Source organism: Neomonachus schauinslandi, chromosome 11, assembly GCF_002201575.2.
Source record: "Neomonachus schauinslandi chromosome 11, ASM220157v2, whole genome shotgun sequence".
Lineage (NCBI taxonomy): Eukaryota > Metazoa > Chordata > Mammalia > Carnivora > Phocidae > Neomonachus > Neomonachus schauinslandi.
Genome location: NC_058413.1, coordinates 67,185,233 through 67,197,128, shown reverse-complemented (window position 1 = coordinate 67,197,128; position 11,896 = coordinate 67,185,233).

Below are 11,896 nucleotides of genomic sequence, written 5' to 3'. Positions count from 1 at the left end.
GAATTCGAGAGATAAGCGATACCATAAGACGAAACAACATTAGAATAATTGGGATCCCAGAAGAAGAAGAAAGAGAGAGAGGGGCAGAAGGTATAATGGAGCAAATGATAGCAGAGAACTCCCCTAATTTGGGAAAGGAAACAGGCATGAAAATCCAGGAAGCACAGAGAACCCCTCTCAAAATCAATAAAAATAGGTCAACACCCCAACATCTAATAGTAAAACTTACGAGTCTCATAGACAAAGAGAAAATCCTGAGAGCAGCTCGGGAGAAGAGATATGTAACCTACAAGGGTAGAAACATTAGATTGGCAACAGACCTATCCACAGAGACCTGGCAGGCCAGAAAGGACGGGCAGGATAGATTCAGAGCACTAAATGAGAAAAATATGCAGCCAAGAATACTATATCCAGCTAGGCTGTCATTGAAAATTGAAGGAGAGATAAAAAGCTTCCAGGACCAACAAAAACTAAAGGAATTTGCAAACACAAAACCAGCCCTACAGGAAATCTTGAAAGGGGTCCTCTAAGCAAAGAGAGAGCCTAAAAGCAATATAGACCAGAAAGGAACACAGACAATATACAGTAACAGTCACCTTACAGGCAATACAATGGCACTAAATTCCTATATTTCAATAGTTACCCTGATGTAAATGGGCTAAATGCCCCAATCAAAAGACACAGGCTATCAGACTGGATTAAAAAACAAGACCCATCGATATGCTGTCTGCAAGAGACTCATTTTAGAACCAAAGACACCCCCAGATTGAAAGTGAGGGGGTGGAAAACCATTTACCATGCTAATGGACACCAAAAGAAAGCTGGGGTGGCAATCCTTATATCAGACAAATTAGATTTTAAACCAAAGACTGTAATAAGAGATGAGGAAGGACACTATATCCTACTTAAAGGATCTATCCAACAAGAAGATCTAACAATTGTAAATATCTATGCCCCTAACATGGGAGCAGCCAATTATATAAGGCAATTAATAACAAAAGCAAAGAAACACATCGACAACAATACAATAATAGTGGGGGACTTTAACACCCCCCTCACTGAAATGGACAGATCGTCTAAGAAGAAGATCAACAAGGAAATAAAGACTTTAAATGACACACTGGGCCAAATGGACTTTACAGACATATTCAGAACATTCCACCCCAAAGCAATGGAATACACATTCTTCTCTAGTGCCCATGGAACATTCTCCAGAATAGATCACATCCTAGGTCACAAATCAGGTCTCAACCGGTACCAAAAGATTGGAATCGCTCCCTGCCTATTTTCAGACCACAATGCTTTGAAACTAGAACTCAATCACAAGAGGAAAGTCGGAAAGAACTCAATTACATGGAGGCTAAAGAGCATCCTACTGAAGAATGAATGGGTCAACCAAGAAATTAAAGAAGAATTAAAAAAATACATGGAAACCAATGAAAATGAAAACACAACTATTCAAAATCTTTGGGATGAAGCAAAGGCAGTCCTAAGAGGAAAGTATATAGCAATACAAGCCTTTCTCAAGAAGCAAGAAAGGTCTCAAGTACACAACCTAACCCTACACCTAAAGGAGCTGGAGAAAGAACAGCAAATAAAGCCTAAACCCAGCAGGAGAAGAGAAATAATAAAGATCAGAGCACAAATCAATGAAATAGAAACTAAAAGAACAGTAGAACAGATCAACGAAACTAGGAGCTGGTTCTTTGAAAGAATTAACAAGATTGATAAACCCCTGGGCAGACTTATCAAAAAGAGAAGAGAAATGACCCTAATCAACAAAATCATGAATGAAAGAGATCACAACCAACACCAAAGAAATACAAACAATTATAAGAACATATTATGAGCAACTCTATGCCAGCAAATTAGATAACCTGGAAGAAATGGAGGCATTCCTAGAGATGTATCAACTACCAAAACTGAGCCAGGGAGAAATAGAAAACCTGAACAGACCTATAACCACTAAGGAAATGGAAGCAGTCATCAAAAATCTCCCAAAAAACAAAAGCCCAGGGCCAGATGGTGTCCCAGGGGAATTCTACCAAACATTTCAAGAAGAATTAATACCTATTCTTCTGAAACTGTTCCAAAAAATAGAAATGGAAGGAAAACTTCCAAACTCATTTTATGAGGCCAGCATTACCTTGATCCCAAAACCAGACAAAGACCCCATCAAAAAGGAGAATTACAGACCAATGTCCCTGATGAACATGGATGCAAAAATTCTCAGCAACATACTAGCCAATAGGATCCAATAGTACATTAAAAGGATTATTCACCATGACCAAGTGGGATTTATCCCTGGGCTGCATGGATGGTTCAACATCCGCAAATCAATCAATGTGATACAATACATTAACAAAAGAAAGAACAAGAATCATATGATCCTCTCAGTAGATGCAGAAAAAGCATTTGACAAAGTACAGCATCCTTTCTTGATCAAAACTCTTCAGAGTATAGGAATAGAGGGTACATACCTCAATATCATAAAAGCCATCTATGAAAAACCTACAGCGAATATCATTCTCAATGGGGAAAAACTGAGAGCTTTCCCCCTAAGTTCAGGAATGCGGCAGGGATGTCCACTATCACCACTGCTATTCAACATAGTATTGGAAGACCTATCCACAGCAATCAGACAACAAAAAGAAATCTAAGGCATCCAAATTGGCACAGAAGAAGTCAAACTCTCACTCTTTGCAGATGATATGATACTTTATGTGGAAAACCCAAAAGACTCCACCCCAAAACTGCTAGAACTCATACAGGAATTCAGTAAAGTGGCAGGATAGAAAATCAATGCACAGAAATCAGAGGCATTCCTATACACCAACAACAAGACAGAAGAAAGAGAAATTAAGGAGTCGATCCCATTTACAATTGCACCCAAAACCGTAAGATACCTAGGAATAAATCTAACCAAAGAGGCAAAGGATCTGTACTCAGAAAACTATAAAATACTCATGAAAGAAATTGAGGAAGACACAAAGAAATGGAAAAACATTCCATGCTCATGGATTGGAAGAACAAATATTGTGAAGATGTCAATTCTACCTAGAGCAATCTACACATTCAATGCAATCCCCATCAAAATACCATCCACTTTTTTCAAAGAAATGGAACAAAGAATCCTAAAATTTGTATGGAACCAGAAAAGACCCCGCATAGCCAGAGGAATGTTGAAAAAGAAAAGCAAAGCCGGCGGCATCACAATTCCGGACTTCCAGCTCTATTACAAAGCTGTCATCATCAAGACAGCATGGTACTGGCACAAAAACAGACATAGATCAATGGAACAGAATAGAGAGCCCAGAAATGGACCCTCAACTCTATGGTCAACTCATCTTTGACAAAGCAGGAAAGAATGTCCAATGGAATAAAGACAGTCTCTTCAACAAATGGTGTTGGGAAAATTGGATAGCCACATGCAGAAGAATGAAACTGGACCATTTCCTTACACCACACACAAAAATAGACTCCAAATGGTTGAAAGACCTCAATGTGAGACAGGAGTCCATCAAAATCCTAAAGGAGAACACGGGCAGCAACCTCTTCAACCTCAGCCACAGCAACTTCTTCCTAGAAACATTGCCAAAGGCAAGGGAAGCAAGGGCAAAAATGAACTATTGGGACTTCATCAAGATAAAAAGCTTTTGCAAAGCAAAGGAAACAGTCAACAAAAGCAAAAGACAAATGACAGAATGGGAGAAGATATTTGCAAATGACATATCAGATAAAGGGCTAGTATCCAAAATCTATAAAGAACTCATCAAACTCAACACCCAAAGAACATAGAATCCAATCAAGAAATGGGCAGAAGACATGAACGGACATTTTTCCAAAGAAGACATCCAAATGGCCAACAGACACATGAAAAAGTGCTCAATATCGCTCGGCATCAGGGAAATCCAAATCAAAACCTCAATGAGATACCACCTCACACCAGTCAGAATGGCTAAAATTAACAAGTCACGAAACGACAGATGTTGGCGGGGATGCGGAGAAAGGGGAACCCTCCTACACTGTTGGTGGGACTGCAAGCTGGTGCAGCCACTCTGGAAAACAGTATGGAGGTTCCTCAAAAAGTTGAAAATAGAGCTACCATATGATCCAGCAATTGCACTACTGGGTATTTACCCCAAAGATACAAAAGTAGGGATCCGAAGGGGTACGTGCACCCCAATGTTTATAGCAGCAGTGTCCACAATAGCCAAACTGTGGAAAGAGCCAAGATGTCCATCGACAGATGAATGGATAAAGAAGAAGTGGTATATATATACAATGGAATATTATGCAGCCATCAAAAGGAATGAGATCTTGCCATTTGCAACGACGTGGATGGAACTGGAGGGTATTATGCTGAGCGAAATAAGTCAAACAGAGAAAGACATGTATCATATGATCTCACTGATATGAGGAATTCTTAATCACAGGAAACAAACTGAGGGTTGCTGGAGTGGGGGGTGGGGTGGGAGGGATGGTGTGACTGGGTGATAGACACTGGGGAGGGTATGTGCTCTGGTAAGCGCTGTGAATTGTGCAAGACTGTTGAATCTCAGATCTGTACCTCTGAAACAAATAATGCAATATATGTTAAGGAAAAAAAAAAAGAAGAAGAAGAAGGTAGCGGGAGGGGAAGAATGAAGTGGGGGAAATCGGAGGGGTAGATGAACCATGAGAGACGATGGACTCTGAAAAACAAACTGAGCGTTCTAGAGGGGAGGGGGGTGGGAGGATGGGTTAGCCTGGTGGTGGGTATTGAGGAGGGCACATTCTGCATGGAGCACTGGGTGTTATGCACAAACAATGAATCATGGAACACTTCATCTAAAACTAATGATGTAATGTATGGGGATTAACATAAGAATAAAAAAAATTAAAAAAAAAAAGATAGATTATATTCTGGCCATAAAGCCAGTCTTGATAAAATTAAAAGATTCATGTCATTCAAAGTATTTTCTTTAGTTCTGGTGGAATTAAATTAAAAATCAGTAATAGAAAGATAGCTGGAGAATCCACAAATATTGGAAAACTAAATAACATACTTTGAAGTAAACAATGAGTCAAAGAAAAAAATCTAAAGGAAGATTCCAAAGTATTTTGAACTAAATAAAAATGAAAATGCAACATATCAAAATTTGGGGATGCCCAAATATGTGATTTGTGAAGTAAAAAGTAATGGGCAATTGGTTACATGCAGTAATATGGATGAATTTTAAAGTAATTATGCTGAATAAAAGAAGCCAGAGGAAAAAAGAGTATACACAGTATAATCATAAAGTGGAGTATGGATCAGAAGGCAGAAGAAGGAAAGACTACAAGGTGCATGAGGAAACATTTGGGTTTGAAAAATATATTTATTATATTGATTTTAGAGATGGTTTCATGGGTCATGTGGAAAAACCTGTCAAATTTTACAGTTTGAACATATATAGTAAAATATATAGTATGTCAATATACCTCAATAAATTTGTTAAGAAAAAAAGGATTCTGAGGCTTCATCTAGGCTCAGCTGAGAAGGAGTACAGATGCTTTACAGATGAGAAATGTATTTCTTAATCCCTACCGACTGTGAGAAGTAAGCCAACGTGTTATGGGAGCACATAAAAAGAGCAGGAGGCCAAACTTTGGGAAGTCAAGATATCATCTAGAGAAATCATATCTATGTTCATCTTTAAACACTAGTAGGATAAGCTAAATGAAAAGGAAAAGAAGGACATGAAGTTTTCCTCCAAGGAGAGTCTTGCATAAGCAGAGACCCAAAGGTAAAGGAGAGAATGATTCATTTTTAGGAACTTGAGATAGAGTAAATGATTCTTAAATACAATAATGTTAGAGGCAAGGGGATATATGTAAGTACAAAGATCTGTGATGGCATTATGTTGACCTTGAGGAATTGGAATACACTGAGGCATCCCCTGCTTCAGTAAGGTTAAATCACTTTCATCAGTTTTCAGTTGTGAACATTTTGATTCATTCCACTTTTTTTCCAAAATGGCAATCCATACATGGTAAATTTTCTTATAAAACAGACATTTCAAAGGGCTCCAGTTTTTTTTTTTTAATATTATGAATAAGAAAGAGCTCAACATCTTAATTAAGGCAATGTTGTTCCTGATTAACATGAATCCGTAAGATGAGATCCTCATTATCTGCCTACATATTACCAATTTCAAATTTCCCAAACATTTCCTTTAGCTGAGTTAATATGGATTTGTGGGTTAGCATTAAAAACCACACAAGCTGCAACACCTTTGAGTCTAAAAAAATTATTTATCCAGCAAATTGCTACGTGACAAGCACAGTGGAAGTCACTAAAGAAATAGAAGAAAAACAAAGTCTCTACAATTTGGGAAAAAGGAGACTGTGCTTAATTAGGAGTAAGTATGTGGGCCTAATTTTCCCTTTACTGACCACAAAAGTCAATGTGCTCTGCTGAACACCAATTTAATGGAATTAGAAATCTGTTTGAAGCCTGAAATTTTCATAGAGTTACCAATTTAGTCACCAAGGGAGTGTTCACCTATATTAAAAGAAGTGGAATGTGACCTGAATTTTGCATCATGATGACACTGTCTTAAGTACAAAACCCTTTCTGTGAGGTCAAGATTAGAAAGAGTAGGCTTGTAGGTCTGCTTGATAACAAGGCTTTGATCTTTCTCATTTTGTTAATCTGTAAATCCAATCACACTTGCTGTTGAGCACACAGATCTCATTCCCTCTCAGCACGGCATCCCTCTGAACTGCTATATGTCTAGACAAAAACCTTCCCTAAGAGAATTCATGTTAAGTCTCATGACTTGGGTTTGTTGTTACAAAATGCATCTTAGTCTTAAAGGGAGACAGGAGGAATATGATAAGTACTGTAAGTATTGTGTATAATTCAGATAGACTTTAAATCACACCATTTTCTAACAGCATATTTATTATATACATTTTTGTGCATGCATGTTATTAAAATTTCCACCAGAAAACAAGGGTTAGCAAATTTAACCCACTGTATTAGATTTATAAAGGCTTCTAGAATTATAGTAGAACAGAAACACAGCATTTACAATAGAAAATAGAAACCACTGAACTGGATTTTCAATTAGTCATTAGGAAGTGGAATTATTCAAGGAATGACATTGAGACAACTTACTAGCTACAAAAAGAGTTATTAATTCAGTCCTTATACAAAAATCTATTGCCTGTGAATAAAAATTTAGATGTTGGAAATTTGAAAAGTGTCATATTGGAAATTTAGCAGTGTCAAAAATTGCCTGTAAGATAATTTTTAAATAATAGTGAAATTGAGAAGGAAGGACACAGAAAAGTGAATATCATAACGGAAATTATTGAAAATATTGTCTATATAAAAATTTTAAACCTCTTAGGAGAAGAAAATATTGAAAAGAATGTTGAGGCGCCTGGGTGGCTCAGTCGTTAAGCGTCTGCCTTCGGCTCAGGTCATGATCCCAGGGTCCTGGGATCGAGCCCTGCATCGGGCTCCCTGCTCCGCGGGAAGCCTGCTTCTCCCTCTCCCACTCCCCCTGCTTGTGTTCCCTCTCTCGCTGTGTCTCTCTCTGTCAAATAAATAAATAAATAAATAAATAGAAGAAAAGAAGGTCAAATAAACATAACATAATAATAAAAAAATTTTAAAAAGTAAAGAAGTTCAAATAAAACAACAAAGTGGACAAAAATAAATTGAAAGTCTGTCTTAAGAAATCAATAACGTGGGGCGCCTGGGTGGCTCAGTCATTAAGCGTCTGCCTTCGGCTCAGGTCATGATCCCAGGGTCCTGGGAACGAGCCCCACATCGGGCTCCCTGCTCCGCGGGAAGCCTGCTTCTCCCTCTCCCACTCCCCCTGCTTGTGTTCCCTCTCTCGCTGTCTCTCTCTCTGTCAAAAAATAAATTTAAAAAACCTTTAAAAAAAAAATCAATAATGTTGCAATATGTGTCAAAGGACTAATTTCTTGATTCTACGTAAAAAATCTTGCAAATCAATAAGTAAAAGACAAACCAACTTAAAAAAAAATAGGAAAGGAGCCAAGATTAAGAATAGCAGTTGAGGGCTCCTGGGGGCGTTCAGTCAGTTGGGCATCTGCCTTCAGCTCAGGGCCTGATCTCAGGGTCCTGGGATCGAACCCCCTATGGGGCTCCTTGGTCAGCAGGAAGTCTGCTTCTCTCACTCTCTCCCTCTGCCCACCCTGCTCGTGTGCTTGCTTTCTCTCTCTCTCTCAAATAAATAAATAAAATCTTTAAAAAACAAGAATAGGCAGTTTAGATAGAAATACAAATAACTCATAAACAAATGAAATTTTCTACTTTAGTCATATTAAAAGAAATACAAATTAAAATATTAAGATTCCATGTTTCACATATGCAATGAGAAAGACCCCAAAGTTTGGTAATGCATAGTGTTGGGATGTTGTGGAGAAATAAGCCCTGTTTGCTGGAGTGTAAATTGAGAAGCTCTTTGGAAGAAAATACCTATATTGACTAAAATATAAAACTGTACCTATTTAATCTAGCAATCTTAGTTTTAAAAATTTACCTACTCATGTTCACACATGCAGAAAGATATATGTAAAAAATGATTATCAGAGCTATATTTTAAAAAGCAAAAATCTGAAAATAACATTGATTCTATAAATAGGAAGTATTTACAGAAATTGTGATACATTTATGCCAAGCAATATGATGCAGCTATTAAAGAATGAGGTATATTTGTATGTGTTAAAATGAACGGAACTCAAGACATATCATTGAATGAATAAAAGCAGAGAAAAGCATGTATAAAACATTTATTTTTGCAAGAATATCACAAAGCTACAGACTCCCATATCTATATACCATGGCAAAATTTTGGAAGAATACATATGAAACTGTTGCTAGCCTTACCTCTCAGAAGTACTATTAGAGCTCTGAGGGGGCAGGCAGACACTTCCTATTGTGTAACTTTTTATACTACTCAGATTCTTCTTATTATATGTATATACTATTTTTATATAATGAAAATATTTTAAAATATCACTGCATTGAAGATTTTAAATTTGATGACAGAATAATGATATCCATTGTTTAAGTGCTTATTGTGTCAAACACTATGTTATGTGTTTTAAAAACACTATTTCTAGACTTTACCACAACTATGAGATAGTAGTTACTTCTACATTAAATGTTTAGTAACAATTCACATAACTGGTTAAGTGTTACATTTACTCCATTCAAAAGTCTTATTAACCAAATGAGTTGGAAGTTTGGATTCTTAAGGACCAGTGCCAGGACCTACCATATTTGTGAAAATGGAAATAATTTGCTATCTTCCTGAAGCTTTATTGGCTCATTTCTTTGATTTTTAAAATGTTCATGGGAGGGAGAGGACTCCTAATTCTAGTATGATACCATAGCTGGTAATGGTCAAGTCCTTCTGTCATAAACAACTATAACACTGGATAAAATATGTGATTTTTTTTAAGTAGTGTACAAGAGGCAGAATAAAACCAAGACCACCAAATAAAGGAAACAAACGACGTAAGCCTCATGATTGTCCTAGTGTTCTGCTCAGAGGCATATTCTTGTCATTAGCACTTGGAGCTAGAGCCAAGAAGAGCACAGGTATCTTGCTGAGGTAGAGGAACAGAGATCAGTTTGGAGGTACTGTGGGAGACTGGAATTCACAGGCAGGGTATTAGAAAGGAGACAACTGTGCAGAAAAAGAGAGCTCTAGTTGACTGCATAAGACTCCCATTTAATCTTTGGCTGAATACTACGTAGCATTGGGTGAGACTCTGAAAGGCCAAGCAGAAAACAATTACCAGGGAGCTGAGAAGTCAATGGAGATTTCAAAGTTTGAGTTCCAACCACCAAGAGTAATAAAACCTTGTTGAATACCTCGGATAATTGGCACTTTAGAAAGGCCACTCTCAAGATTAGAGCTCTTTTAGCCTAATCCTAACAAACCTTACAGACAAGTCTCAAATGGTCAAGCTGATAAGTAAATTAGCAGCCTGCAAATAAAAAACTTAACTCTCGGGCGCCTGGGTGGCTCAGTTGGTTAAGCGACTGCCTTCGGCTCAGGTCATGATCCTGGAGTCCCGGGATCGAGTCCCGCATCGGGCTCCCTGCTCGGCAGGGAGTCTGCTTCTCCCTCTGACCCTCCTCCCTCTCATGCTCTCTGTCTCTCATTCTCTCTGTCTCAAATAAATAAATAAAATCTTTAAAAAAAAAAAAAAAACTTAACTCTCTTTAAACAAGACAAAATATGGCATCTACAACAATAAAACATCATGAGACATGCAAAGAAACAGAAAAATGTGACTCATAATCAGGAGAAAAATCAATTATATAAGAAGATACAGAAATGACAAAGATGATAGAATTAGCTGACCAGGACATAAAACAGCTACTATAAATATGTTCAAGGACTTCAAGAAACACGTGAGCATAAGGAGGGAACAGATAAAGGATTCGATTAAAAAAGTGGAAACTATAAAAAAATTTTTTTGATTGAAAAACATAATATCTGAAAAAATTCATCAGATGGCTAATCAGTAAATTATAAACTGCAGAAAAAATATATCAGTAACACTGAAGACAGAAAAAGAGAAACTGTTCAAACTGAGATAGGGAGGGAAAAAAAGAGAATCTCAGTGATGGAAAGAAATAATGGTTGATTTTTTTCAGTTTCCATGAAAAATAAAAATTCATGGCTCTAAGGTCTAACAAGCCCCAAGCAGTATAACAAAGAAAACCACACCAATATACATCATAATCAAAATGTTACAAACCACTAATAAAAAAGTCTTAAAAGTAACAAGCAAGATGAAAGGAAATAATAAAGATGACAACAAAAGCCCTTAAAAGAAAACGGAAAATTAACACAAAGTTGGTTCTTTGAAAATGTAAATGAAATAAACTCTTAAAGAAATTAAGAAAGAAAAGACAAAATGTATTACCAATATAAGGAATGGACAAAAGCACATCACTGTATATGGTACAGACATTAAAAGGAATGTAACAGAATTCAGAAAAACTTAATGCCAATAAATTTGATAACGTTGATGAAATGGATAAAAGTTCTTGCAAAAACATAACTTATCAGGGGTGCCTGCGGGGCTCAGTTGGTTAAGCGTCTGCCTTCAGCTCAGGTCATGATCTCAGGGTCCTGGAATCAAGGCCTAGGTCAGGCTCCTTGCTCAGTGGGGAGCCTGCTACTCCCTCTCCCTCTGCCCCACTGCTCATGCTCTCTCTCTCTGTCTCAAATAAATAAATAAAATCTTAAAAAAAAACCTATCTATGGAAAGACCCCAGATGTCCTTTGACAGATGAATGGATAAAGATGTGGTGTGTGGTGTGTGTGTGTATATATATAATATGTATATATATTTTTATATATTTATATTTATATATTTATATCATATATTATATTATATATATATAATGGAATATTATGTAGCCATCAAAAAATGAAATCTTGCCATTTGCAGCGATGTGGATGGAACTAGAGGGTATGATGCTAAGCAAAATAAGTGAATCAGAGAAAGACAATTATCATATGATCTCACTGATATGTGGAATTTGAGAAACAAGGCAGAGGATCATAGGTGAAGGGAGGGAAAAATGAAACAAGACGAAACCAGAGAGGGAGACAAACCATAAGAGACTCTTAATCTCAGGAAACAAACTGAGGGTTGCTGGAATGGAGGGGGTGGGAGGGATAGGGTGGCTGGGTGATGGACACTGGGGAGGGTATGTGTTTTGTTGAGCACTGTGTATTGTGTAAGACTGATGAATCACAGACCTGTATTGTGTAAGACTGATGAATCACAGACTACAACATATAATACATTATATGTCAATAATTTAAAAAAACATAACCTATCAAACTTTACCCCAAAAGAAAGA